At 44.7% G+C, this 27,050-nt stretch overlaps 9 non-coding genes and 1 pseudogene across 9 annotated transcripts; all 10 read right to left on the bottom strand.

Moving 5' to 3' along the window:
- Positions 1-349: 349 nt before the first annotated feature.
- On the bottom strand, positions 350-540 carry LOC130327200 (U2 spliceosomal RNA). The gene has a single exon (XR_008871667.1). It is a non-coding gene; the product is annotated as a U2 spliceosomal RNA (small nuclear RNA).
- A 2,099-nt stretch (positions 541-2,639) lies between these two features.
- On the bottom strand, positions 2,640-2,830 carry LOC130327207 (U2 spliceosomal RNA). The gene has a single exon (XR_008871672.1). It is a non-coding gene; the product is annotated as a U2 spliceosomal RNA (small nuclear RNA).
- A 2,100-nt stretch (positions 2,831-4,930) lies between these two features.
- On the bottom strand, positions 4,931-5,106 carry LOC130327206 (U2 spliceosomal RNA; annotated as a pseudogene).
- A 6,810-nt stretch (positions 5,107-11,916) lies between these two features.
- LOC130327208 (U2 spliceosomal RNA) lies at positions 11,917-12,107 on the bottom strand. The gene has a single exon (XR_008871673.1). It is a non-coding gene; the product is annotated as a U2 spliceosomal RNA (small nuclear RNA).
- Positions 12,108-14,184: 2,077 nt separating this feature from the next.
- Positions 14,185-14,375, bottom strand: LOC130327209 (U2 spliceosomal RNA). Its single transcript, XR_008871674.1, has one exon. It is a non-coding gene; the product is annotated as a U2 spliceosomal RNA (small nuclear RNA).
- Positions 14,376-16,458: 2,083 nt separating this feature from the next.
- Positions 16,459-16,649, bottom strand: LOC130327205 (U2 spliceosomal RNA). The gene has a single exon (XR_008871671.1). It is a non-coding gene; the product is annotated as a U2 spliceosomal RNA (small nuclear RNA).
- Positions 16,650-18,733: 2,084 nt separating this feature from the next.
- Positions 18,734-18,924, bottom strand: LOC130327210 (U2 spliceosomal RNA). Its single transcript, XR_008871675.1, has one exon. It is a non-coding gene; the product is annotated as a U2 spliceosomal RNA (small nuclear RNA).
- A 2,090-nt stretch (positions 18,925-21,014) lies between these two features.
- LOC130327201 (U2 spliceosomal RNA) lies at positions 21,015-21,205 on the bottom strand. Its single transcript, XR_008871668.1, has one exon. It is a non-coding gene; the product is annotated as a U2 spliceosomal RNA (small nuclear RNA).
- A 2,084-nt stretch (positions 21,206-23,289) lies between these two features.
- On the bottom strand, positions 23,290-23,480 carry LOC130327203 (U2 spliceosomal RNA). Its single transcript, XR_008871669.1, has one exon. It is a non-coding gene; the product is annotated as a U2 spliceosomal RNA (small nuclear RNA).
- Positions 23,481-25,569: 2,089 nt separating this feature from the next.
- LOC130327204 (U2 spliceosomal RNA) lies at positions 25,570-25,760 on the bottom strand. Its single transcript, XR_008871670.1, has one exon. It is a non-coding gene; the product is annotated as a U2 spliceosomal RNA (small nuclear RNA).
- Between the last annotated feature and the right edge of the window lie 1,290 nt (positions 25,761-27,050).

The following is a 27,050-nucleotide window of genomic DNA, read 5'->3' on the forward strand; positions in this document are numbered from 1 at the left end:
GATGAGATTTTATATTTCTTCATAAGCATTAATCTTATTTTGTCAATTAGGAACATTCAGCACCCACCCGCTATCAAGGCAGCTGCCTATCATGTCATGCCCTACCTGCACAGGTGTGCTGGCTACTCAAATGATCCAATTAAGGAGGCCATTTAGTCAGCAGCAGCAGAAGTCCTGTGCCTGGACGCTCCAACAGCGGCCAGACACAAGCAGAAGCAGCAGAAGCAGCAGCAGCAGCACCACCTTTTGTTTTTTGGCTGCAGCAGCAAGGCCCACAGGGCTGGCTAGCTGGCTAGCCAGCAAGCAGGTAGCAATGAAAGTAGGAATCTTTCTTTTTAACCCTGTAAGGGGGTGGTGCACTGTACCCGAAGATACTGCCATATCGGGTCAATGCATAGGGCGACGGAAGCAAGCTTCGAAATCGGCCCCCGTTCTCAAAAATCCATTTAATATATGGTCCCCAGATAGGGGACGTATCAGATATTAAACTGATAAGAACAGATACTACACTTGATCTTAGCCAAAAGGCCGAGAAGCGATAACCGTGAAAGGGGCGGGCCCAACAAGGTCCCCTTCATGGGCACTATCACTGCTTGCTGTCAGGGAGGCTGCCAGACAATTTTCCATGCACACTCTGGGCTGGGGGGCAGTCAACCACCAGTACACACAGCAGAACCTAAACCCATACCATTATTGCTAAGCAGCAAGACAGGGGCCCATTGCACTCCCACGGGGCCTTTTTAAATGCAATCCATAACCCGGATTTGCCAGGAACCCTTCTTACTCCTCCTACTTGCATGTGACACTGGGCTTAGGATCTGCATAGGAAACACACACACAAGCACACACCTACCTTTGTTGCCTGCAGATGCCTCCTTGGCTGTCCCCAAACGGTATCAAACCAACACCCACGGGAAGCTGTAAGCATAGAGGACATGCCTGCACCCCATTGGACTTACCTGTGTGGGTTAAATCCGGGTTATTTGACAACCTATGGCGGTGATGGTTCTGCTCAGGCAGAGCAGTGCTGATGCTCCTCATAAAGCTGTCGCTGCTGTGAAGGTTCTAGGTGACATCACAAATCCCTATGGTTACATACACAACAAAGCTGGGTTGTTGTTGTTTACACTCTGCAAGGCCTGTGGAAGTGAGTGACATCATAGCACTGTAGTTCTGAGGGTTCTAGATGGATGCAACAATCTCCTGTTGCTTCTATGAAGGCCATAATAGACGACATCACCAAACAGCTCCATAGTCACATACACAGCAAAGGAGAGATGTTGTTTACACCTAGTGATGTCAGTGGTATTGAGTGACATCACAGCACAGTGCTAAGGCTCCTGGGCCTGGACACAGCAGCGGCTGCAATATCTCAACGGAGAATACGTTTATATATATGTGTGTGTGTGCGCGTATATATATATATATATATATATATATATATATATATATATATATATATATATATTTCTCCGCCGAAATCACTTTTAAACCCATTTCCACCTTTTTTTCCCTTCTCTTCCTCTTACTTTTTTTTCACGTTTTTTTACGTTTTTCTCCTTTTCGCCTCTTTTCTGGGCGTATTATTCTTCTTTTTCTTCTTTTTTTTCGTCTAATGCATACCCCATCAGTGCAGCAATGCTTATTCAATACCGCCAGCAGATGGAGACACTGGGGGATAATTTTCTAAGGATTTATACTGATTTTTCCTGTCTGAATTTGTCGCACAGAAAGTTGCAGGCCAAATATGTGTGACATTTCTGCGACTTTAGCTTCTAGAGCATTTTTACAACATTATACATAGGTGCTGAATACATAAAAAGTGACTGTTCAGCGACAGACAAGTCGCATCGGCTGAAAGTAGGCCAGAATGTCAGTCCATGTTGGAGCAGGTTTAGATACAGTCTAAAGTATAGATCTCAAAGTCTGTGCACAGAATTTAGCAAGGGCCTCGCACCTTCTGATGCATCAGGTAGGTGCACAATAGCATAGCCTAACCCTCTGTACTTTGGTCTATATTGATGCGGGACATAGACAGCCAGCTGATGACCAATCCATTAGTGCAATGGATGGCTGGAAGCATTTGTCTTTGCCTTTGCAATACCACAGAAGCAATGCATGGTCAATGTACAGCAATGACACACCTGTGTGAACAGCCAGGAGACCCCCCCCCCCCCCCCCCATGTTATGTTACATAGTTACATAGTTAGTACGGTCGAAAAAAGACATATGTCCATCAAGTTCAACCAGGGAATTAAGGGGTAGGGGTGTGGCGCGATATTGGGGAAGGGATGAGATTTTATATTTCTTCATAAGCATTAATCTTATTTTGTCAATTAGGAACATTCAGCACCCACCCGCTATCAAGGCAGCTGCCTATCATGTCATGCCCTACCTGCACAGGTGTGCTGGCTACTCAAATGATCCAATTAAGGAGGCCATTTAGTCAGCAGCAGCAGAAGTCCTGTGCCTGGACGCTCCAACAGCGGCCAGACACAAGCAGAAGCAGCAGAAGCAGCAGCAGCAGCACCACCTTTTGTTTTTTGGCTGCAGCAGCAAGGCCCACAGGGCTGGCTAGCTGGCTAGCCAGCAAGCAGGTAGCAATGAAAGTAGGAATCTTTCTTTTTAACCCTGTAAGGGGGTGGTGCACTGTACCCGAAGATACTGCCATATCGGGTCAATGCATAGGGCGACGGAAGCAAGCTTCGAAATCGGCCCCCGTTCTCAAAAATCCATTTAATATATGGTCCCCAGATAGGGGACGTATCAGATATTAAACTGATAAGAACAGATACTACACTTGATCTTAGCCAAAAGGCCGAGAAGCGATAACCGTGAAAGGGGCGGGCCCAACAAGGTCCCCTTCATGGGCACTATCACTGCTTGCTGTCAGGGAGGCTGCCAGACAATTTTCCATGCACACTCTGGGCTGGGGGGCAGTCAACCACCAGTACACACAGCAGAACCTAAACCCATACCATTATTGCTAAGCAGCAAGACAGGGGCCCATTGCACTCCCACGGGGCCTTTTTAAATGCAATCCATAACCCGGATTTGCCAGGAACCCTTCTTACTCCTCCTACTTGCATGTGACACTGGGCTTAGGATCTGCATAGGAAACACACACACAAGCACACACCTACCTTTGTTGCCTGCAGATGCCTCCTTGGCTGTCCCCAAACGGTATCAAACCAACACCCACGGGAAGCTGTAAGCATAGAGGACATGCCTGCACCCCATTGGACTTACCTGTGTGGGTTAAATCCGGGTTATTTGACAACCTATGGCGGTGATGGTTCTGCTCAGGCAGAGCAGTGCTGATGCTCCTCATAAAGCTGTCGCTGCTGTGAAGGTTCTAGGTGACATCACAAATCCCTATGGTTACATACACAACAAAGCTGGGTTGTTGTTGTTTACACTCTGCAAGGCCTGTGGAAGTGAGTGACATCATAGCACTGTAGTTCTGAGGGTTCTAGATGGATGCAACAATCTCCTGTTGCTTCTATGAAGGCCATAATAGACGACATCACCAAACAGCTCCATAGTCACATACACAGCAAAGGAGAGATGTTGTTTACACCTAGTGATGTCAGTGGTATTGAGTGACATCACAGCACAGTGCTAAGGCTCCTGGGCCTGGACACAGCAGCGGCTGCAATATCTCAACGGAGAATACGTTTATATATATGTGTGTGTGTGCGCGTATATATATATATATATATATATATATATATATATATATATATATATATATATATTCTCCGCCGAAATCACTTTTAAACCCATTTCCACCTTTTTTTCCCTTCTCTTCCTCTTACTTTTTTTTCACGTTTTTTTACGTTTTTCTCCTTTTCGCCTCTTTTCTGGGCGTATTATTCTTCTTTTTCTTCTTTTTTTTCGTCTAATGCATACCCCATCAGTGCAGCAATGCTTATTCAATACCGCCAGCAGATGGAGACACTGGGGGATAATTTTCTAAGGATTTATACTGATTTTTCCTGTCTGAATTTGTCGCACAGAAAGTTGCAGGCCAAATATGTGTGACATTTCTGCGACTTTAGCTTCTAGAGCATTTTTACAACATTATACATAGGTGCTGAATACATAAAAAGCGACTGTTCAGCGACAGACAAGTCGCATCGGCTGAAAGTAGGCCAGAATGTCAGTCCATGTTGGAGCAGGTTTAGATACAGTCTAAAGTATAGATCTCAAAGTCTGTGCACAGAATTTAGCAAGGGCCTCGCACCTTCTGATGCATCAGGTAGGTGCACAATAGCATAGCCTAACCCTCTGTACTTTGGTCTATATTGATGCGGGACATAGACAGCCAGCTGATGACCAATCCATTAGTGCAATGGATGGCTGGAAGCATTTGTCTTTGCCTTTGCAATACCACAGAAGCAATGCATGGTCAATGTACAGCAATGACACACCTGTGTGAACAGCCAGGAGACCCCCCCCCCCCCCCCCCCCATGTTATGTTACATAGTTACATAGTTAGTACGGTCGAAAAAAGACATATGTCCATCAAGTTCAACCAGGGAATTAAGGGGTAGGGGTGTGGCGCGATATTGGGGAAGGGATGAGATTTTATATTTCTTCATAAGCATTAATCTTATTTTGTCAATTAGGAACATTCAGCACCCACCCGCTATCAAGGCAGCTGCCTATCATGTCATGCCCTACCTGCACAGGTGTGCTGGCTACTCAAATGATCCAATTAAGGAGGCCATTTAGTCAGCAGCAGCAGAAGTCCTGTGCCTGGACGCTCCAACAGCGGCCAGACACAAGCAGAAGCAGCAGAAGCAGCAGCAGCAGCACCACCTTTTGTTTTTTGGCTGCAGCAGCAAGGCCCACAGGGCTGGCTAGCTGGCTAGCCAGCAAGCAGGTAGCAATGAAAGTAGGAATCTTTCTTTTTAACCCTGTAAGGGGGTGGTGCACTGTACCCGAAGATACTGCCATATCGGGTCAATGCATAGGGCGACGGAAGCAAGCTTCGAAATCGGCCCCCGTTCTCAAAAATCCATTTAATATATGGTCCCCAGATAGGGGACGTATCAGATATTAAACTGATAAGAACAGATTTTTTACTTTTAGATATAATATTCTTAGACTAAAAGACCTTACGCAGTCCAGATTACACTTAGTCTGCTAAAAGCATATTCCACAGATGTAGATTCCAAAGACTTTTAGCCACTTTGTGACCTAATCTTTTTTTATCCAATAAATAGAAAACATACATCTCACTAAGAGCTAGGCGAACACAATCTTTAGAGGTAATAGTGTCTCTTTTAAAAAGAAGAATATTCCTCGTCTTCCATAGTGCAATTTTAATACAATTTATACTAATCCACAAAACCCGAGACTTCTCCACAGATAAAACATTATAAAATCCATATAAAATAACTTCATGATTTAAAAAATTAAGATCAGAAATGAATTTTAGTAAGGGTCCTATCAAATGCCATATCTCTTGGGCGTAAAAACAGTTCCAAAAAATGTGAAAAACTGTTTCCTCACTAGGACACCCCATTCTCGGGCACTTTGCACTACGACACAATCCTCTTCTGTGTTGGAATTCTCTGGTAGGCAAACATCGATGTGCTATCTGCCAGGCCAGATCTTTTAAGTCATTAGATAAGAATCCCATATTCACCATCCTCCAAACTCTTAGAGATTTCTCAGTGGAATAATTAGATATTAAGCAAATCTGTTCTATCTTCCTGATTTCAGGAACTAATTTTCGTGCATTACTACAAATTTCTTGACTAAAATTAGCAATGCCATAAATACGAATAATCTTTTCTAAAACCACATAGTGCGCTGGGGGAATAAATAAGATTGGGGACGTTAAAGGTAAGGTTATCCACTTTCTTTTTCTAAAAATGTGACCTGCAGCATATTTTAAAAAATAAGACCAATAACAGTTTCTTTGCAAGCCATTAAAACACATAGAAAAAAAGTGAATATATAAAAACCTTTTTAAATCAGGCACATCCTTACCCCCCAATTTCTTTGTCTTCATCATTACATCTCTTCTGAGTTTATCCATTTTAGACCCCCATAAAAAATGAAAGCAAATCTTGTTTAAAAACTTTAAGGTGCGTTCACTCGGTGGGAAAACCAAGCTTAAATATAGCATGATAGGTAGCAACAAAGCTTTCATTATCAGTACTTTTCCTTCTATTGTTAATTTCCTCATTTTCCAAAAACTTATTTTCTTTTGCACTTTCTCTTTGACGATGGACCAGCTTTCCTCTCCATTATTTTCATTGTCAAAGATGACACCCAAGATTTTGATTTTATCATATTGCACATTCACCTCCGTATTGCCCCAATTCCCTATTGCAAAGCAATCAGATTTATTTTTATTTAATTTGAAGCCAGAGCCCTCACAAAAAAATTCTGTCTGTCTGATAGCACGTTTCAGGGATGGTTCATCTGAACATAGAATATTAACATCATCCATGTATGCTATCGTCTTTACGCTCTGTCCTCCACTTCCAGGGATTGGCACTCCTCTAATGAGCTTATCTTTTCTCAAAACATTCAACAGAGGTTCTATTGCACATATGAAAAGAATGGGTGATAGGGGGCACCCTTGTTTCACCCCAGACTGTAAACATACCTCTTGGGATAAAAAACCGTTAATTAAAATACGACTAAAACAGTTTTTATATAAAAGTGCAATTTTTCCAACAATAAAATCAGGAAAATTCATTTTCTTTAAAACCAACCATAAAAAATCATGAGAAACACGGTCATAAGCCTTTTGAAAATCCAAGGATAAAATTGCCAATTTCTGATCACATTGTTTCTGATACCATAAAACATCTTTTACAAGGTTTAGATGATCACTTATTTTCCTTCCAGGTACTCCGCATACTTGGTCACTGTGTATAACCTTAGCAATTACCTGCTTGAGCCTATTTGCTAAAATTTTTGCTAAAACCTTATAGTCTGTATTTAGCAGGGTAATAGGCCTCCAATTTTCTAATTTAGAGATGTCTCCTTTTTTAAAAATCAGAGTAACAACACCATCTCTCCAGGACGCAGGTAAAATCTCAGATTTAAAAGCACAGTTAAAAATACCTAAAAGATCATCTTTTAAAATGGACCAAAAACACAGATAAAATTCAACTGGCAACCCATCCGAACCAGGTGTTTTACCATTTAAAAAACTCTTAAAAGTGCTTAAAAGTTCAGGTAAAAAGATTTCATCACAAAGGCCCTCTTGGTCAGTTTTGTCAAGTTTTGAATCCAAGGTATCTAAAACATCATTAGTAAAGGAAATATCAATATCTTTTTTATTAAAAAGCTCCTGATAAAATACTTGTGCTTCTCGCAACATCTCTTCATTAGTTATCTTCCCTTCTATTACAGATATCATTTCTTTCTTTCCCACCACCTTCTTAAAAAAGAATCTCGAACACTTTTCATCATTCTCCAGACATTGCACCTTGCTATTAAAAATCATTTCTTTTCCTTTTTGACTAATGGCATTTTTTATTTCATTCTTTGTCTGAGCAATAACATCATCCATCTCAAGCCCGGCTTGCTTTAGTTTATAATATGTTTGGATTTTAGTGTTTAACGTTTTAAACCATAACTTTTTCTCCTTAGCCTTTTGGATGCCCACACGGATAAAAAACTGTTTAGTCCACTTTTTAACATCCTCCCACCAATCCAAAATATTTTTATATTGGGATTGACGCAATCTCCATTTGTTATAAGTAGCAATAAAATCATTTTTTGTTTTCATGTCCTCTAATAAAGTAGTGTTGAGCTTCCAAACGCCTCTGCCTTTCTCTAGGCCAGGTAAAGTGACATGTGCATATAATAACTTATGATCAGAGAAAATATTCGATAAAAGAGAAACATCAACTAGATTAAAACTTTCCGATAAAAAAACAAAATCAATCCTGGATTTGCAGACATTATTTTCCCATGTGTAACCAGGGTCGTCTGGGTATTTTCTCCTCCAGACATCGGTAAAGTTAAAATCCTCAGTCATACTCTTAATCTGTTTCTCTGTTTTATCCACTCTGACATGCACACTTCCACTCTCACGATGATCACCACTCATACAACAATTAAAATCTCCAGCCATTAAAATAGGTGTTGAACCTGGGATAAAAGCCTGAATATCATTAATCAAGTCGGCTCTCTCATTTTTTTCAGGAGAAGCATAGATGTTAAAAAGCTTAATCTCCGAGCCATTGTACTTAATATTAACTAATAGCGCTCTACCAGGTATAATTTCTAAGAAGGACAAAACTTGTACATCTGAACCTCTAAACAAGATCCCAACACCTGAAGATCTGTTCAGATTGTCACCCGACCAGACCGATGGTCCCAAAGTCCAGCCACGACAAAGGTCCTCATAATTTGGACTATGTTCAATTCCACATTCTTGTAAAAAGAACAGAGAAGAGTCCAAGGTCTCTAAAAAACGAAACAAAGCAGCCCTTCTCGTAGGGCTCTTTAGACCTCTCACATTAAGAGAGGAGCACTTTAAGGAAGCTATTCGCTACTGGAGTTTGAGTCCGATATGAAACCCACAGGTGACTCCGGGCTTTCGAACTCTTTGATATTTTTTGGATCGGACGCTGATCTTATAGAAGGCCTCCATGCATGTTGACTGTCCTCACATTCGTCTGAGCTTTTTTTGACAGGCCGTTTGATGCCAAGTTGTGGCTCATCTCCGAGTTCCTTCTTCCGCTTGATCTCCTTCACGCCAACCTCCATGGCTTCACTGCTCACTAGTGACCCTTCACCGCCAGAACCCTCCACAGAAGGTCTCCCCTCTGTCTCAGGCACAGCAGCAGAATGGTCCATAAGCTCTGCCACGACATCAGAAGTTACAGCCGGCTTTTCTGAAGGCGCCTCAGACCGCTGGGGTGCTTTCGCAGGTGGTACTTCAGCTTGCACTACACCCACTCTCCCCGCTACACGGTCAGCCCACGATCTAGCTACACTGGAACGGAGACTGCAATCTTTAAAGGCATGGCCTTCTTCACCACAAATGTTGCAGACGATTTTAGCACAGTCCTTAGAAACATGGCCTTCTTGATTGCACCGACCACAGCGAACTGTAGTGTCCGTGCAAACTTCCATAGTATGTCCGAATTTCTTACATTTCCTACAAAAAGTAGGCATCTCGGGATAAAACAAATAGCCCTTATCCCGACCGATAGAAAAGTTGGAGGGTGGATGACACAACCCTCCAATGCCAGTAGCATCCTCCTTCATTTTCACAAAAAACTTATGTTTCCCCGTCCATAGGTCTTCTGAATTCATCACCTTATGGGAATACTTAACAGAACTGCAGTATTTCCCCAAAAAGAGTTCAATATGGGACACAGTCACAAAGGGATTGTGCATACACACAACTAGAGGAATATCGCCTCCAGTATACAACACTGTGACCGTGATCCCATCAAGCTCAGCAAGGTCTTGATTGCTTTTCAGCTTCTCAAAAAGATTCTGGCATGCATAAGCAGAGTCCAGAGTTAGGATGAAGCTGCCCTTCCGAGGATCTCTGAGACAGACGATGTTCTCTTTCTTCACCCCAAGAAGCTTGTAGAGAGTTTCTTTCACAAAATAAGAAAGTTGGACGAGTTCTTGCTTGTCTTCATCAACATCAAAGCGAAAGGAAAAACGAATCCGCGTTTCACCGGATGTAAGGTAACGGATGCGAACACCCATCTTGTCGATCGCCTTTTCGGTTCCTCGTAGCAGCCCCCCTTGAAAAAGGTAGGACAAACTCCCAGGATCCTCCTGACCAGACACTTGATCTAGCCAAAAGGCCGAGAAGCGATAACCGTGAAAGGGGCGGGCCCAACAAGGTCCCCTTCATGGGCACTATCACTGCTTGCTGTCAGGGAGGCTGCCAGACAATTTTCCATGCACACTCTGGGCTGGGGGGCAGTCAACCACCAGTACACACAGCAGAACCTAAACCCATACCATTATTGCTAAGCAGCAAGACAGGGGCCCATTGCACTCCCACGGGGCCTTTTTAAATGCAATCCATAACCCGGATTTGCCAGGAACCCTTCTTACTCCTCCTACTTGCATGTGACACTGGGCTTAGGATCTGCATAGGAAACACACACACAAGCACACACCTACCTTTGTTGCCTGCAGATGCCTCCTTGTCTGTCCCCAAACGGTATCAAACCAACACCCACGGGAAGCTGTAAGCATAGAGGACATGCCTGCACCCCATTGGACTTACCTGTGTGGGTTAAATCCGGGTTATTTGACAACCTATGGCGGTGATGGTTCTGCTCAGGCAGAGCAGTGCTGATGCTCCTCATAAAGCTGTCGCTGCTGTGAAGGTTCTAGGTGACATCACAAATCCCTATGGTTACATACACAACAAAGCTGGGTTGTTGTTGTTTACACTCTGCAAGGCCTGTGGAAGTGAGTGACATCATAGCACTGTAGTTCTGAGGGTTCTAGATGGATGCAACAATCTCCTGTTGCTTCTATGAAGGCCATAATAGACGACATCACCAAACAGCTCCATAGTCACATACACAGCAAAGGAGAGATGTTGTTTACACCTAGTGATGTCAGTGGTATTGAGTGACATCACAGCACAGTGCTAAGGCTCCTGGGCCTGGACACAGCAGCGGCTGCAATATCTCAACGGAGAATACGTTTATATATATGTGTGTGTGTGCGCGTATATATATATATATATATATATATATATATATATATATATATTTCTCCGCCGAAATCACTTTTAAACCCATTTCCACCTTTTTTTCCCTTCTCTTCCTCTTACTTTTTTTTCACGTTTTTTTACGTTTTTCTCCTTTTCGCCTCTTTTCTGGGCGTATTATTCTTCTTTTTCTTCTTTTTTTTCGTCTAATGCATACCCCATCAGTGCAGCAATGCTTATTCAATACCGCCAGCAGATGGAGACACTGGGGGATAATTTTCTAAGGATTTATACTGATTTTTCCTGTCTGAATTTGTCGCACAGAAAGTTGCAGGCCAAATATGTGTGACATTTCTGCGACTTTAGCTTCTAGAGCATTTTTACAACATTATACATAGGTGCTGAATACATAAAAAGCGACTGTTCAGCGACAGACAAGTCGCATCGGCTGAAAGTAGGCCAGAATGTCAGTCCATGTTGGAGCAGGTTTAGATACAGTCTAAAGTATAGATCTCAAAGTCTGTGCACAGAATTTAGCAAGGGCCTCGCACCTTCTGATGCATCAGGTAGGTGCACAATAGCATAGCCTAACCCTCTGTACTTTGGTCTATATTGATGCGGGACATAGACAGCCAGCTGATGACCAATCCATTAGTGCAATGGATGGCTGGAAGCATTTGTCTTTGCCTTTGCAATACCACAGAAGCAATGCATGGTCAATGTACAGCAATGACACACCTGTGTGAACAGCCAGGAGACCCCCCCCCCCCCCCCCATGTTATGTTACATAGTTACATAGTTAGTACGGTCGAAAAAAGACATATGTCCATCAAGTTCAACCAGGGAATTAAGGGGTAGGGGTGTGGCGCGATATTGGGGAAGGGATGAGATTTTATATTTCTTCATAAGCATTAATCTTATTTTGTCAATTAGGAACATTCAGCACCCACCCGCTATCAAGGCAGCTGCCTATCATGTCATGCCCTACCTGCACAGGTGTGCTGGCTACTCAAATGATCCAATTAAGGAGGCCATTTAGTCAGCAGCAGCAGAAGTCCTGTGCCTGGACGCTCCAACAGCGGCCAGACACAAGCAGAAGCAGCAGAAGCAGCAGAAGCAGCAGCAGCAGCACCACCTTTTGTTTTTTGGCTGCAGCAGCAAGGCCCACAGGGCTGGCTAGCTGGCTAGCCAGCAAGCAGGTAGCAATGAAAGTAGGAATCTTTCTTTTTAACCCTGTAAGGGGGTGGTGCACTGTACCCGAAGATACTGCCATATCGGGTCAATGCATAGGGCGACGGAAGCAAGCTTCGAAATCGGCCCCCGTTCTCAAAAATCCATTTAATATATGGTCCCCAGATAGGGGACGTATCAGATATTAAACTGATAAGAACAGATACTACACTTGATCTTAGCCAAAAGGCCGAGAAGCGATAACCGTGAAAGGGGCGGGCCCAACAAGGTCCCCTTCATGGGCACTATCACTGCTTGCTGTCAGGGAGGCTGCCAGACAATTTTCCATGCACACTCTGGGCTGGGGGGCAGTCAACCACCAGTACACACAGCAGAACCTAAACCCATACCATTATTGCTAAGCAGCAAGACAGGGGCCCATTGCACTCCCACGGGGCCTTTTTAAATGCAATCCATAACCCGGATTTGCCAGGAACCCTTCTTACTCCTCCTACTTGCATGTGACACTGGGCTTAGGATCTGCATAGGAAACACACACACAAGCACACACCTACCTTTGTTGCCTGCAGATGCCTCCTTGGCTGTCCCCAAACGGTATCAAACCAACACCCACGGGAAGCTGTAAGCATAGAGGACATGCCTGCACCCCATTGGACTTACCTGTGTGGGTTAAATCCGGGTTATTTGACAACCTATGGCGGTGATGGTTCTGCTCAGGCAGAGCAGTGCTGATGCTCCTCATAAAGCTGTCGCTGCTGTGAAGGTTCTAGGTGACATCACAAATCCCTATGGTTACATACACAACAAAGCTGGGTTGTTGTTGTTTACACTCTGCAAGGCCTGTGGAAGTGAGTGACATCATAGCACTGTAGTTCTGAGGGTTCTAGATGGATGCAACAATCTCCTGTTGCTTCTATGAAGGCCATAATAGACGACATCACCAAACAGCTCCATAGTCACATACACAGCAAAGGAGAGATGTTGTTTACACCTAGTGATGTCAGTGGTATTGAGTGACATCACAGCACAGTGCTAAGGCTCCTGGGCCTGGACACAGCAGCGGCTGCAATATCTCAACGGAGAATACGTTTATATATATGTGTGTGTGTGCGCGTATATATATATATATATATATATATATATATATATATTTCTCCGCCGAAATCACTTTTAAACCCATTTCCACCTTTTTTTCCCTTCTCTTCCTCTTACTTTTTTTTCACGTTTTTTTACGTTTTTCTCCTTTTCGCCTCTTTTCTGGGCGTATTATTCTTCTTTTTCTTCTTTTTTTTCGTCTAATGCATACCCCATCAGTGCAGCAATGCTTATTCAATACCGCCAGCAGATGGAGACACTGGGGGATAATTTTCTAAGGATTTATACTGATTTTTCCTGTCTGAATTTGTCGCACAGAAAGTTGCAGGCCAAATATGTGTGACATTTCTGCGACTTTAGCTTCTAGAGCATTTTTACAACATTATACATAGGTGCTGAATACATAAAAAGCGACTGTTCAGCGACAGACAAGTCGCAGCGGCTGAAAGTAGGCCAGAATGTCAGTCCATGTTGGAGCAGGTTTAGATACAGTCTAAAGTATAGATCTCAAAGTCTGTGCACAGAATTTAGCAAGGGCCTCGCACCTTCTGATGCATCAGGTAGGTGCACAATAGCATAGCCTAACCCTCTGTACTTTGGTCTATATTGATGCGGGACATAGACAGCCAGCTGATGACCAATCCATTAGTGCAATGGATGGCTGGAAGCATTTGTCTTTGCCTTTGCAATACCACAGAAGCAATGCATGGTCAATGTACAGCAATGACACACCTGTGTGAACAGCCAGGAGACCCCCCCCCCCCCCATGTTATGTTACATAGTTACATAGTTAGTACGGTCGAAAAAAGACATATGTCCATCAAGTTCAACCAGGGAATTAAGGGGTAGGGGTGTGGCGCGATATTGGGGAAGGGATGAGATTTTATATTTCTTCATAAGCATTAATCTTATTTTGTCAATTAGGAACATTCAGCACCCACCCGCTATCAAGGCAGCTGCCTATCATGTCATGCCCTACCTGCACAGGTGTGCTGGCTACTCAAATGATCCAATTAAGGAGGCCATTTAGTCAGCAGCAGCAGAAGTCCTGTGCCTGGACGCTCCAACAGCGGCCAGACACAAGCAGAAGCAGCAGAAGCAGCAGCAGCAGCACCACCTTTTGTTTTTTGGCTGCAGCAGCAAGGCCCACAGGGCTGGCTAGCTGGCTAGCCAGCAAGCAGGTAGCAATGAAAGTAGGAATCTTTCTTTTTAACCCTGTAAGGGGGTGGTGCACTGTACCCGAAGATACTGCCATATCGGGTCAATGCATAGGGCGACGGAAGCAAGCTTCGAAATCGGCCCCCGTTCTCAAAAATCCATTTAATATATGGTCCCCAGATAGGGGACGTATCAGATATTAAACTGATAAGAACAGATACTACACTTGATCTTAGCCAAAAGGCCGAGAAGCGATAACCGTGAAAGGGGCGGGCCCAACAAGGTCCCCTTCATGGGCACTATCACTGCTTGCTGTCAGGGAGGCTGCCAGACAATTTTCCATGCACACTCTGGGCTGGGGGGCAGTCAACCACCAGTACACACAGCAGAACCTAAACCCATACCATTATTGCTAAGCAGCAAGACAGGGGCCCATTGCACTCCCACGGGGCCTTTTTAAATGCAATCCATAACCCGGATTTGCCAGGAACCCTTCTTACTCCTCCTACTTGCATGTGACACTGGGCTTAGGATCTGCATAGGAAACACACACACAAGCACACACCTACCTTTGTTGCCTGCAGATGCCTCCTTGGCTGTCCCCAAACGGTATCAAACCAACACCCACGGGAAGCTGTAAGCATAGAGGACATGCCTGCACCCCATTGGACTTACCTGTGTGGGTTAAATCCGGGTTATTTGACAACCTATGGCGGTGATGGTTCTGCTCAGGCAGAGCAGTGCTGATGCTCCTCATAAAGCTGTCGCTGCTGTGAAGGTTCTAGGTGACATCACAAATCCCTATGGTTACATACACAACAAAGCTGGGTTGTTGTTGTTTACACTCTGCAAGGCCTGTGGAAGTGAGTGACATCATAGCACTGTAGTTCTGAGGGTTCTAGATGGATGCAACAATCTCCTGTTGCTTCTATGAAGGCCATAATAGACGACATCACCAAACAGCTCCATAGTCACATACACAGCAAAGGAGAGATGTTGTTTACACCTAGTGATGTCAGTGGTATTGAGTGACATCACAGCACAGTGCTAAGGCTCCTGGGCCTGGACACAGCAGCGGCTGCAATATCTCAACGGAGAATACGTTTATATATATGTGTGTGTGTGCGCGTATATATATATATATATATATATATATATATATATATATATATTTCTCCGCCGAAATCACTTTTAAACCCATTTCCACCTTTTTTTCCCTTCTCTTCCTCTTACTTTTTTTTCACGTTTTTTTACGTTTTTCTCCTTTTCGCCTCTTTTCTGGGCGTATTATTCTTCTTTTTCTTCTTTTTTTTCGTCTAATGCATACCCCATCAGTGCAGCAATGCTTATTCAATACCGCCAGCAGATGGAGACACTGGGGGATAATTTTCTAAGGATTTATACAGATTTTTCCTGTCTGAATTTGTCGCACAGAAAGTTGCAGGCCAAATATGTGTGACATTTCTGCGACTTTAGCTTCTAGAGCATTTTTACAACATTATACATAGGTGCTGAATACATAAAAAGCGACTGTTCAGCGACAGACAAGTCGCATCGGCTGAAAGTAGGCCAGAATGTCAGTCCATGTTGGAGCAGGTTTAGATACAGTCTAAAGTATAGATCTCAAAGTCTGTGCACAGAATTTAGCAAGGGCCTCGCACCTTCTGATGCATCAGGTAGGTGCACAATAGCATAGCCTAACCCTCTGTACTTTGGTCTATATTGATGCGGGACATAGACAGCCAGCTGATGACCAATCCATTAGTGCAATGGATGGCTGGAAGCATTTGTCTTTGCCTTTGCAATACCACAGAAGCAATGCATGGTCAATGTACAGCAATGACACACCTGTGTGAACAGCCAGGAGACCCCCCCCCCCCCCATGTTATGTTACATAGTTACATAGTTAGTACGGTCGAAAAAAGACATATGTCCATCAAGTTCAACCAGGGAATTAAGGGGTAGGGGTGTGGCGCGATATTGGGGAAGGGATGAGATTTTATATTTCTTCATAAGCATTAATCTTATTTTGTCAATTAGGAACATTCAGCACCCACCCGCTATCAAGGCAGCTGCCTATCATGTCATGCCCTACCTGCACAGGTGTGCTGGCTACTCAAATGATCCAATTAAGGAGGCCATTTAGTCAGCAGCAGCAGAAGTCCTGTGCCTGGACGCTCCAACAGCGGCCAGACACAAGCAGAAGCAGCAGAAGCAGCAGCAGCAGCACCACCTTTTGTTTTTTGGCTGCAGCAGCAAGGCCCACAGGGCTGGCTAGCTGGCTAGCCAGCAAGCAGGTAGCAATGAAAGTAGGAATCTTTCTTTTTAACCCTGTAAGGGGGTGGTGCACTGTACCCGAAGATACTGCCATATCGGGTCAATGCATAGGGCGACGGAAGCAAGCTTCGAAATCGGCCCCCGTTCTCAAAAATCCATTTAATATATGGTCCCCAGATAGGGGACGTATCAGATATTAAACTGATAAGAACAGATACTACACTTGATCTTAGCCAAAAGGTCGAGAAGCGATAACCGTGAAAGGGGCGGGCCCAACAAGGTCCCCTTCATGGGCACTATCACTGCTTGCTGTCAGGGAGGCTGCCAGACAATTTTCCATGCACACTCTGGGCTGGGGGGCAGTCAACCACCAGTACACACAGCAGAACCTAAACCCATACCATTATTGCTAAGCAGCAAGACAGGGGCCCATTGCACTCCCACGGGGCCTTTTTAAATGCAATCCATAACCCGGATTTGCCAGGAACCCTTCTTACTCCTCCTACTTGCATGTGACACTGGGCTTAGGATCTGCATAGGAAACACACACACAAGCACACACCTACCTTTGTTGCCTGCAGATGCCTCCTTGGCTGTCCCCAAACGGTATCAAACCAACACCCACGGGAAGCTGTAAGCATAGAGGACATGCCTGCACCCCATTGGACTTACCTGTGTGGGTTAAATCCGGGTTATTTGACAACCTATGGCGGTGATGGTTCTGCTCAGGCAGAGCAGTGCTGATGCTCCTCATAAAGCTGTCGCTGCTGTGAAGGTTCTAGGTGACATCACAAATCCCTATGGTTACATACACAACAAAGCTGGGTTGTTGTTGTTTACACTCTGCAAGGCCTGTGGAAGTGAGTGACATCATAGCACTGTAGTTCTGAGGGTTCTAGATGGATGCAACAATCTCCTGTTGCTTCTATGAAGGCCATAATAGACGACATCACCAAACAGCTCCATAGTCACATACACAGCAAAGGAGAGATGTTGTTTACACCTAGTGATGTCAGTGGTATTGAGTGACATCACAGCACAGTGCTAAGGCTCCTGGGCCTGGACACAGCAGCGGCTGCAATATCTCAACGGAGAATACGTTTATATCTATGTGTGTGTGTGCGCATATATATATATATATATATATATATATATATATATATATATATTTCTCCGCCGAAATCACTTTTAAACCCATTTCCACCTTTTTTTCCCTTCTCTTCCTCTTACTTTTTTTTCACGTTTTTTTACGTTTTTCTCCTTTTCGCCTCTTTTCTGGGCGTATTATTCTTCTTTTTCTTCTTTTTTTTCGTCTAATGCATACCCCATCAGTGCAGCAATGCTTATTCAATACCGCCAGCAGATGGAGACACTGGGGGATAATTTTCTAAGGATTTATACTGATTTTTCCTGTCTGAATTTGTCGCACAGAAAGTTGCAGGCCAAATATGTGTGACATTTCTGCGACTTTAGCTTCTAGAGCATTTTTACAACATTATACATAGGTGCTGAATACATAAAAAGCGACTGTTCAGCGACAGACAAGTCGCATCGGCTGAAAGTAGGCCAGAATGTCAGTCCATGTTGGAGCAGGTTTAGATACAGTCTAAAGTATAGATCTCAAAGTCTGTGCACAGAATTTAGCAAGGGCCTCGCACCTTCTGATGCATCAGGTAGGTGCACAATAGCATAGCCTAACCCTCTGTACTTTGGTCTATATTGATGCGGGACATAGACAGCCAGCTGATGACCAATCCATTAGTGCAATGGATGGCTGGAAGCATTTGTCTTTGCCTTTGCAATACCACAGAAGCAATGCATGGTCAATGTACAGCAATGACACACCTGTGTGAACAGCCAGGAGACCCCCCCCCCCCCCCATGTTATGTTACATAGTTACATAGTTAGTACGGTCGAAAAAAGACATATGTCCATCAAGTTCAACCAGGGAATTAAGGGGTAGGGGTGTGGCGCGATATTGGGGAAGGGATGAGATTTTATATTTCTTCATAAGCATTAATCTTATTTTGTCAATTAGGAACATTCAGCACCCACCCGCTATCAAGGCAGCTGCCTATCATGTCATGCCCTACCTGCACAGGTGTGCTGGCTACTCAAATGATCCAATTAAGGAGGCCATTTAGTCAGCAGCAGCAGAAGTCCTGTGCCTGGACGCTCCAACAGCGGCCAGACACAAGCAGAAGCAGCAGAAGCAGCAGCAGCAGCACCACCTTTTGTTTTTTGGCTGCAGCAGCAAGGCCCACAGGGCTGGCTAGCTGGCTAGCCAGCAAGCAGGTAGCAATGAAAGTAGGAATCTTTCTTTTTAACCCTGTAAGGGGGTGGTGCACTGTACCCGAAGATACTGCCATATCGGGTCAATGCATAGGGCGACGGAAGCAAGCTTCGAAATCGGCCCCCGTTCTCAAAAATCCATTTAATATATGGTCCCCAGATAGGGGACGTATCAGATATTAAACTGATAAGAACAGATACTACACTTGATCTTAGCCAAAAGGCCGAGAAGCGATAACCGTGAAAGGGGCGGGCCCAACAAGGTCCCCTTCATGGGCACTATCACTGCTTGCTGTCAGGGAGGCTGCCAGACAATTTTCCATGCACACTCTGGGCTGGGGGGCAGTCAACCACCAGTACACACAGCAGAACCTAAACCCATACCATTATTGCTAAGCAGCAAGACAGGGGCCCATTGCACTCCCACGGGGCCTTTTTAAATGCAATCCATAACCCGGATTTGCCAGGAACCCTTCTTACTCCTCCTACTTGCATGTGACACTGGGCTTAGGATCTGCATAGGAAACACACACACAAGCACACACCTACCTTTGTTGCCTGCAGATGCCTCCTTGGCTGTCCCCAAACGGTATCAAACCAACACCCACGGGAAGCTGTAAGCATAGAGGACATGCCTGCACCCCATTGGACTTACCTGTGTGGGTTAAATCCGGGTTATTTGACAACCTATGGCGGTGATGGTTCTGCTCAGGCAGAGCAGTGCTGATGCTCCTCATAAAGCTGTCGCTGCTGTGAAGGTTCTAGGTGACATCACAAATCCCTATGGTTACATACACAACAAAGCTGGGTTGTTGTTGTTTACACTCTGCAAGGCCTGTGGAAGTGAGTGACATCATAGCACTGTAGTTCTGAGGGTTCTAGATGGATGCAACAATCTCCTGTTGCTTCTATGAAGGCCATAATAGACGACATCACCAAACAGCTCCATAGTCACATACACAGCAAAGGAGAGATGTTGTTTACACCTAGTGATGTCAGTGGTATTGAGTGACATCACAGCACAGTGCTAAGGCTCCTGGGCCTGGACACAGCAGCGGCTGCAATATCTCAACGGAGAATACGTTTATATATATGTGTGTGTGTGCGCGTATATATATATATATATATATATATATATATATATATATATATATTTCTCCGCCGAAATCACTTTTAAACCCATTTCCACCTTTTTTTCCCTTCTCTTCCTCTTACTTTTTTTTCACGTTTTTTTACGTTTTTCTCCTTTTCGCCTCTTTTCTGGGCGTATTATTCTTCTTTTTCTTCTTTTTTTTCGTCTAATGCATACCCCATCAGTGCAGCAATGCTTATTCAATACCGCCAGCAGATGGAGACACTGGGGGATAATTTTCTAAGGATTTATACTGATTTTTCCTGTCTGAATTTGTCGCACAGAAAGTTGCAGGCCAAATATGTGTGACATTTCTGCGACTTTAGCTTCTAGAGCATTTTTACAACATTATACATAGGTGCTGAATACATAAAAAGCGACTGTTCAGCGACAGACAAGTCGCATCGGCTGAAAGTAGGCCAGAATGTCAGTCCATGTTGGAGCAGGTTTAGATACAGTCTAAAGTATAGATCTCAAAGTCTGTGCACAGAATTTAGCAAGGGCCTCGCACCTTCTGATGCATCAGGTAGGTGCACAATAGCATAGCCTAACCCTCTGTACTTTGGTCTATATTGATGCGGGACATAGACAGCCAGCTGATGACCAATCCATTAGTGCAATGGATGGCTGGAAGCATTTGTCTTTGCCTTTGCAATACCACAGAAGCAATGCATGGTCAATGTACAGCAATGACACACCTGTGTGAACAGCCAGGAGACCCCCCCCCCCCCCCCCCCATGTTATGTTACATAGTTACATAGTTAGTACGGTCGAAAAAAGACATATGTCCATCAAGTTCAACCAGGGAATTAAGGGGTAGGGGTGTGGCGCGATATTGGGGAAGGGATGAGATTTTATATTTCTTCATAAGCATTAATCTTATTTTGTCAATTAGGAACATTCAGCACCCACCCGCTATCAAGGCAGCTGCCTATCATGTCATGCCCTACCTGCACAGGTGTGCTGGCTACTCAAATGATCCAATTAAGGAGGCCATTTAGTCAGCAGCAGCAGAAGTCCTGTGCCTGGACGCTCCAACAGCGGCCAGACACAAGCAGAAGCAGCAGAAGCAGCAGCAGCAGCACCACCTTTTGTTTTTTGGCTGCAGCAGCAAGGCCCACAGGGCTGGCTAGCTGGCTAGCCAGCAAGCAGGTAGCAATGAAAGTAGGAATCTTTCTTTTTAACCCTGTAAGGGGGTGGTGCACTGTACCCGAAGATACTGCCATATCGGGTCAATGCATAGGGCGACGGAAGCAAGCTTCGAAATCGGCCCCCGTTCTCAAAAATCCATTTAATATATGGTCCCCAGATAGGGGACGTATCAGATATTAAACTGATAAGAACAGATACTACACTTGATCTTAGCCAAAAGGCCGAGAAGCGATAACCGTGAAAGGGGCGGGCCCAACAAGGTCCCCTTCATGGGCACTATCACTGCTTGCTGTCAGGGAGGCTGCCAGACAATTTTCCATGCACACTCTGGGCTGGGGGGCAGTCAACCACCAGTACACACAGCAGAACCTAAACCCATACCATTATTGCTAAGCAGCAAGACAGGGGCCCATTGCACTCCCACGGGGCCTTTTTAAATGCAATCCATAACCCGGATTTGCCAGGAACCCTTCTTACTCCTCCTACTTGCATGTGACACTGGGCTTAGGATCTGCATAGGAAACACACACACAAGCACACACCTACCTTTGTTGCCTGCAGATGCCTCCTTGGCTGTCCCCAAACGGTATCAAACCAACACCCACGGGAAGCTGTAAGCATAGAGGACATGCCTGCACCCCATTGGACTTACCTGTGTGGGTTAAATCCGGGTTATTTGACAACCTATGGCGGTGATGGTTCTGCTCAGGCAGAGCAGTGCTGATGCTCCTCATAAAGCTGTCGCTGCTGTGAAGGTTCTAGGTGACATCACAAATCCCTATGGTTACATACACAACAAAGCTGGGTTGTTGTTGTTTACACTCTGCAAGGCCTGTGGAAGTGAGTGACATCATAGCACTGTAGTTCTGAGGGTTCTAGATGGATGCAACAATCTCCTGTTGCTTCTATGAAGGCCATAATAGACGACATCACCAAACAGCTCCATAGTCACATACACAGCAAAGGAGAGATGTTGTTTACACCTAGTGATGTCAGTGGTATTGAGTGACATCACAGCACAGTGCTAAGGCTCCTGGGCCTGGACACAGCAGCGGCTGCAATATCTCAACGGAGAATACGTTTATATATATGTGTGTGTGTGCGCGTATATATATATATATATATATATATATATATATATATATATATATTTCTCCGCCGAAATCACTTTTAAACCCATTTCCACCTTTTTTTCCCTTCTCTTCCTCTTACTTTTTTTTCACGTTTTTTTACGTTTTTCTCCTTTTCGCCTCTTTTCTGGGCGTATTATTCTTCTTTTTCTTCTTTTTTTTCGTCTAATGCATACCCCATCAGTGCAGCAATGCTTATTCAATACCGCCAGCAGATGGAGACACTGGGGGATAATTTTCTAAGGATTTATACTGATTTTTCCTGTCTGAATTTGTCGCACAGAAAGTTGCAGGCCAAATATGTGTGACATTTCTGCGACTTTAGCTTCTAGAGCATTTTTACAACATTATACATAGGTGCTGAATACATAAAAAGCGACTGTTCAGCGACAGACAAGTCGCATCGGCTGAAAGTAGGCCAGAATGTCAGTCCATGTTGGAGCAGGTTTAGATACAGTCTAAAGTATAGATCTCAAAGTCTGTGCACAGAATTTAGCAAGGGCCTCGCACCTTCTGATGCATCAGGTAGGTGCACAATAGCATAGCCTAACCCTCTGTACTTTGGTCTATATTGATGCGGGACATAGACAGCCAGCTGATGACCAATCCATTAGTGCAATGGATGGCTGGAAGCATTTGTCTTTGCCTTTGCAATACCACAGAAGCAATGCATGGTCAATGTACAGCAATGACACACCTGTGTGAACAGCCAGGAGACCCCCCCCCCCCCATGTTATGTTACATAGTTACATAGTTAGTACGGTCGAAAAAAGACATATGTCCATCAAGTTCAACCAGGGAATTAAGGGGTAGGGGTGTGGCGCGATATTGGGGAAGGGATGAGATTTTATATTTCTTCATAAGCATTAATCTTATTTTGTCAATTAGGAACATTCAGCACCCACCCGCTATCAAGGCAGCTGCCTATCATGTCATGCCCTACCTGCACAGGTGTGCTGGCTACTCAAATGATCCAATTAAGGAGGCCATTTAGTCAGCAGCAGCAGAAGTCCTGTGCCTGGACGCTCCAACAGCGGCCAGACACAAGCAGAAGCAGCAGAAGCAGCAGCAGCAGCACCACCTTTTGTTTTTTGGCTGCAGCAGCAAGGCCCACAGGGCTGGCTAGCTGGCTAGCCAGCAAGCAGGTAGCAATGAAAGTAGGAATCTTTCTTTTTAACCCTGTAAGGGGGTGGTGCACTGTACCCGAAGATACTGCCATATCGGGTCAATGCATAGGGCGACGGAAGCAAGCTTCGAAATCGGCCCCCGTTCTCAAAAATCCATTTAATATATGGTCCCCAGATAGGGGACGTATCAGATATTAAACTGATAAGAACAGATACTACACTTGATCTTAGCCAAAAGGCCGAGAAGCGATAACCGTGAAAGGGGCGGGCCCAACAAGGTCCCCTTCATGGGCACTATCACTGCTTGCTGTCAGGGAGGCTGCCAGACAATTTTCCATGCACACTCTGGGCTGGGGGGCAGTCAACCACCAGTACACACAGCAGAACCTAAACCCATACCATTATTGCTAAGCAGCAAGACAGGGGCCCATTGCACTCCCACGGGGCCTTTTTAAATGCAATCCATAACCCGGATTTGCCAGGAACCCTTCTTACTCCTCCTACTTGCATGTGACACTGGGCTTAGGATCTGCATAGGAAACACACACACAAGCACACACCTACCTTTGTTGCCTGCAGATGCCTCCTTGGCTGTCCCCAAACGGTATCAAACCAACACCCACGGGAAGCTGTAAGCATAGAGGACATGCCTGCACCCCATTGGACTTACCTGTGTGGGTTAAATCCGGGTTATTTGACAACCTATGGCGGTGATGGTTCTGCTCAGGCAGAGCAGTGCTGATGCTCCTCATAAAGCTGTCGCTGCTGTGAAGGTTCTAGGTGACATCACAAATCCCTATGGTTACATACACAACAAAGCTGGGTTGTTGTTGTTTACACTCTGCAAGGCCTGTGGAAGTGAGTGACATCATAGCACTGTAGTTCTGAGGGTTCTAGATGGATGCAACAATCTCCTGTTGCTTCTATGAAGGCCATAATAGACGACATCACCAAACAGCTCCATAGTCACATACACAGCAAAGGAGAGATGTTGTTTACACCTAGTGATGTCAGTGGTATTGAGTGACATCACAGCACAGTGCTAAGGCTCCTGGGCCTGGACACAGCAGCGGCTGCAATATCTCAACGGAGAATACGTTTATATATATGTGTGTGTGTGCGCGTATATATATATATATATATATATATATATATATATATATATATATATTTCTCCGCCGAAATCACTTTTAAACCCATTTCCACCTTTTTTTCCCTTCTCTTCCTCTTACTTTTTTTTCACGTTTTTTTACGTTTTTCTCCTTTTCGCCTCTTTTCTGGGCGTATTATTCTTCTTTTTCTTCTTTTTTTTCGTCTAATGCATACCCCATCAGTGCAGCAATGCTTATTCAATACCGCCAGCAGATGGAGACACTGGGGGATAATTTTCTAAGGATTTATACTGATTTTTCCTGTCTGAATTTGTCGCACAGAAAGTTGCAGGCCAAATATGTGTGACATTTCTGCGACTTTAGCTTCTAGAGCATTTTTACAACATTATACATAGGTGCTGAATACATAAAAAGCGACTGTTCAGCGACAGACAAGTCGCATCGGCTGAAAGTAGGCCAGAATGTCAGTCCATGTTGGAGCAGGTTTAGATACAGTCTAAAGTATAGATCTCAAAGTCTGTGCACAGAATTTAGCAAGGGCCTCGCACCTTCTGATGCATCAGGTAGGTGCACAATAGCATAGCCTAACCCTCTGTACTTTGGTCTATATTGATGCGGGACATAGACAGCCAGCTGATGACCAATCCATTAGTGCAATGGATGGCTGGAAGCATTTGTCTTTGCCTTTGCAATACCACAGAAGCAATGCATGGTCAATGTACAGCAATGACACACCTGTGTGAACAGCCAGGAGACCCCCCCCCCCCCCCCATGTTATGTTACATAGTTACATAGTTAGTACGGTCGAAAAAAGACATATGTCCATCAAGTTCAACCAGGGAATTAAGGGGTAGGGGTGTGGCGCGATATTGGGGAAGGGATGAGATTTTATATTTCTTCATAAGCATTAATCTTATTTTGTCAATTAGGAACATTCAGCACCCACCCGCTATCAAGGCAGCTGCCTATCATGTCATGCCCTACCTGCACAGGTGTGCTGGCTACTCAAATGATCCAATTAAGGAGGCCATTTAGTCAGCAGCAGCAGAAGTCCTGTGCCTGGACGCTCCAACAGCGGCCAGACACAAGCAGAAGCAGCAGAAGCAGCAGCAGCAGCACCACCTTTTGTTTTTTGGCTGCAGCAGCAAGGCCCACAGGGCTGGCTAGCTGGCTAGCCAGCAAGCAGGTAGCAATGAAAGTAGGAATCTTTCTTTTTAACCCTGTAAGGGGGTGGTGCACTGTACCCGAAGATACTGCCATATCGGGTCAATGCATAGGGCGACGGAAGCAAGCTTCGAAATCGGCCCCCGTTCTCAAAAATCCATTTAATATATGGTCCCCAGATAGGGGACGTATCAGATATTAAACTGATAAGAACAGATACTACACTTGATCTTAGCCAAAAGGCCGAGAAGCGATAACCGTGAAAGGGGCGGGCCCAACAAGGTCCCCTTCATGGGCACTATCACTGCTTGCTGTCAGGGAGGCTGCCAGACAATTTTCCATGCACACTCTGGGCTGGGGGGCAGTCAACCACCAGTACAGCACAGCAGAACCTAAACCCATACCATTATTGCTAAGCAGCAAGACAGGGGCCCATTGCACTCCCACGGGGCCTTTTTAAATGCAATCCATAACCCGGATTTGCCAGGAACCCTTCTTACTCCTCCTACTTGCATGTGACACTGGGCTTAGGATCTGCATAGGAAACACACACACAAGCACACACCTACCTTTGTTGCCTGCAGATGCCTCCTTGGCTGTCCCCAAACGGTATCAAACCAACACCCACGGGAAGCTGTAAGCATAGAGGACATGCCTGCACCCCATTGGACTTACCTGTGTGGGTTAAATCCGGGTTATTTGACAACCTATGGCGGTGATGGTTCTGCTCAGGCAGAGCAGTGCTGATGCTCCTCATAAAGCTGTCGCTGCTGTGAAGGTTCTAGGTGACATCACAAATCCCTATGGTTACATACACAACAAAGCTGGGTTGTTGTTGTTTACACTCTGCAAGGCCTGTGGAAGTGAGTGACATCATAGCACTGTAGTTCTGAGGGTTCTAGATGGATGCAACAATCTCCTGTTGCTTCTATGAAGGCCATAATAGACGACATCACCAAACAGCTCCATAGTCACATACACAGCAAAGGAGAGATGTTGTTTACACCTAGTGATGTCAGTGGTATTGAGTGACATCACAGCACAGTGCTAAGGCTCCTGGGCCTGGACACAGCAGCGGCTGCAATATCTCAACGGAGAATACGTTTATATATATGTGTGTGTGTGCGCGTATATATATATATATATATATATATATATATATATATATATATATTTCTCCGCCGAAATCACTTTTAAACCCATTTCCACCTTTTTTTCCCTTCTCTTCCTCTTACTTTTTTTTCACGTTTTTTTACGTTTTTCTCCTTTTCGCCTCTTTTCTGGGCGTATTATTCTTCTTTTTCTTCTTTTTTTTCGTCTAATGCATACCCCATCAGTGCAGCAATGCTTATTCAATACCGCCAGCAGATGGAGACACTGGGGGATAATTTTCTAAGGATTTATACTGATTTTTCCTGTCTGAATTTGTCGCACAGAAAGTTGCAGGCCAAATATGTGTGACATTTCTGCGACTTTAGCTTCTAGAGCATTTTTACAACATTATACATAGGTGCTGAATACATAAAAAGCGACTGTTCAGCGACA

The sequence above is a fragment of the Hyla sarda genome, unplaced genomic scaffold, assembly GCF_029499605.1.
Source record: "Hyla sarda isolate aHylSar1 unplaced genomic scaffold, aHylSar1.hap1 scaffold_2942, whole genome shotgun sequence".
NCBI lineage: Eukaryota > Metazoa > Chordata > Amphibia > Anura > Hylidae > Hyla > Hyla sarda.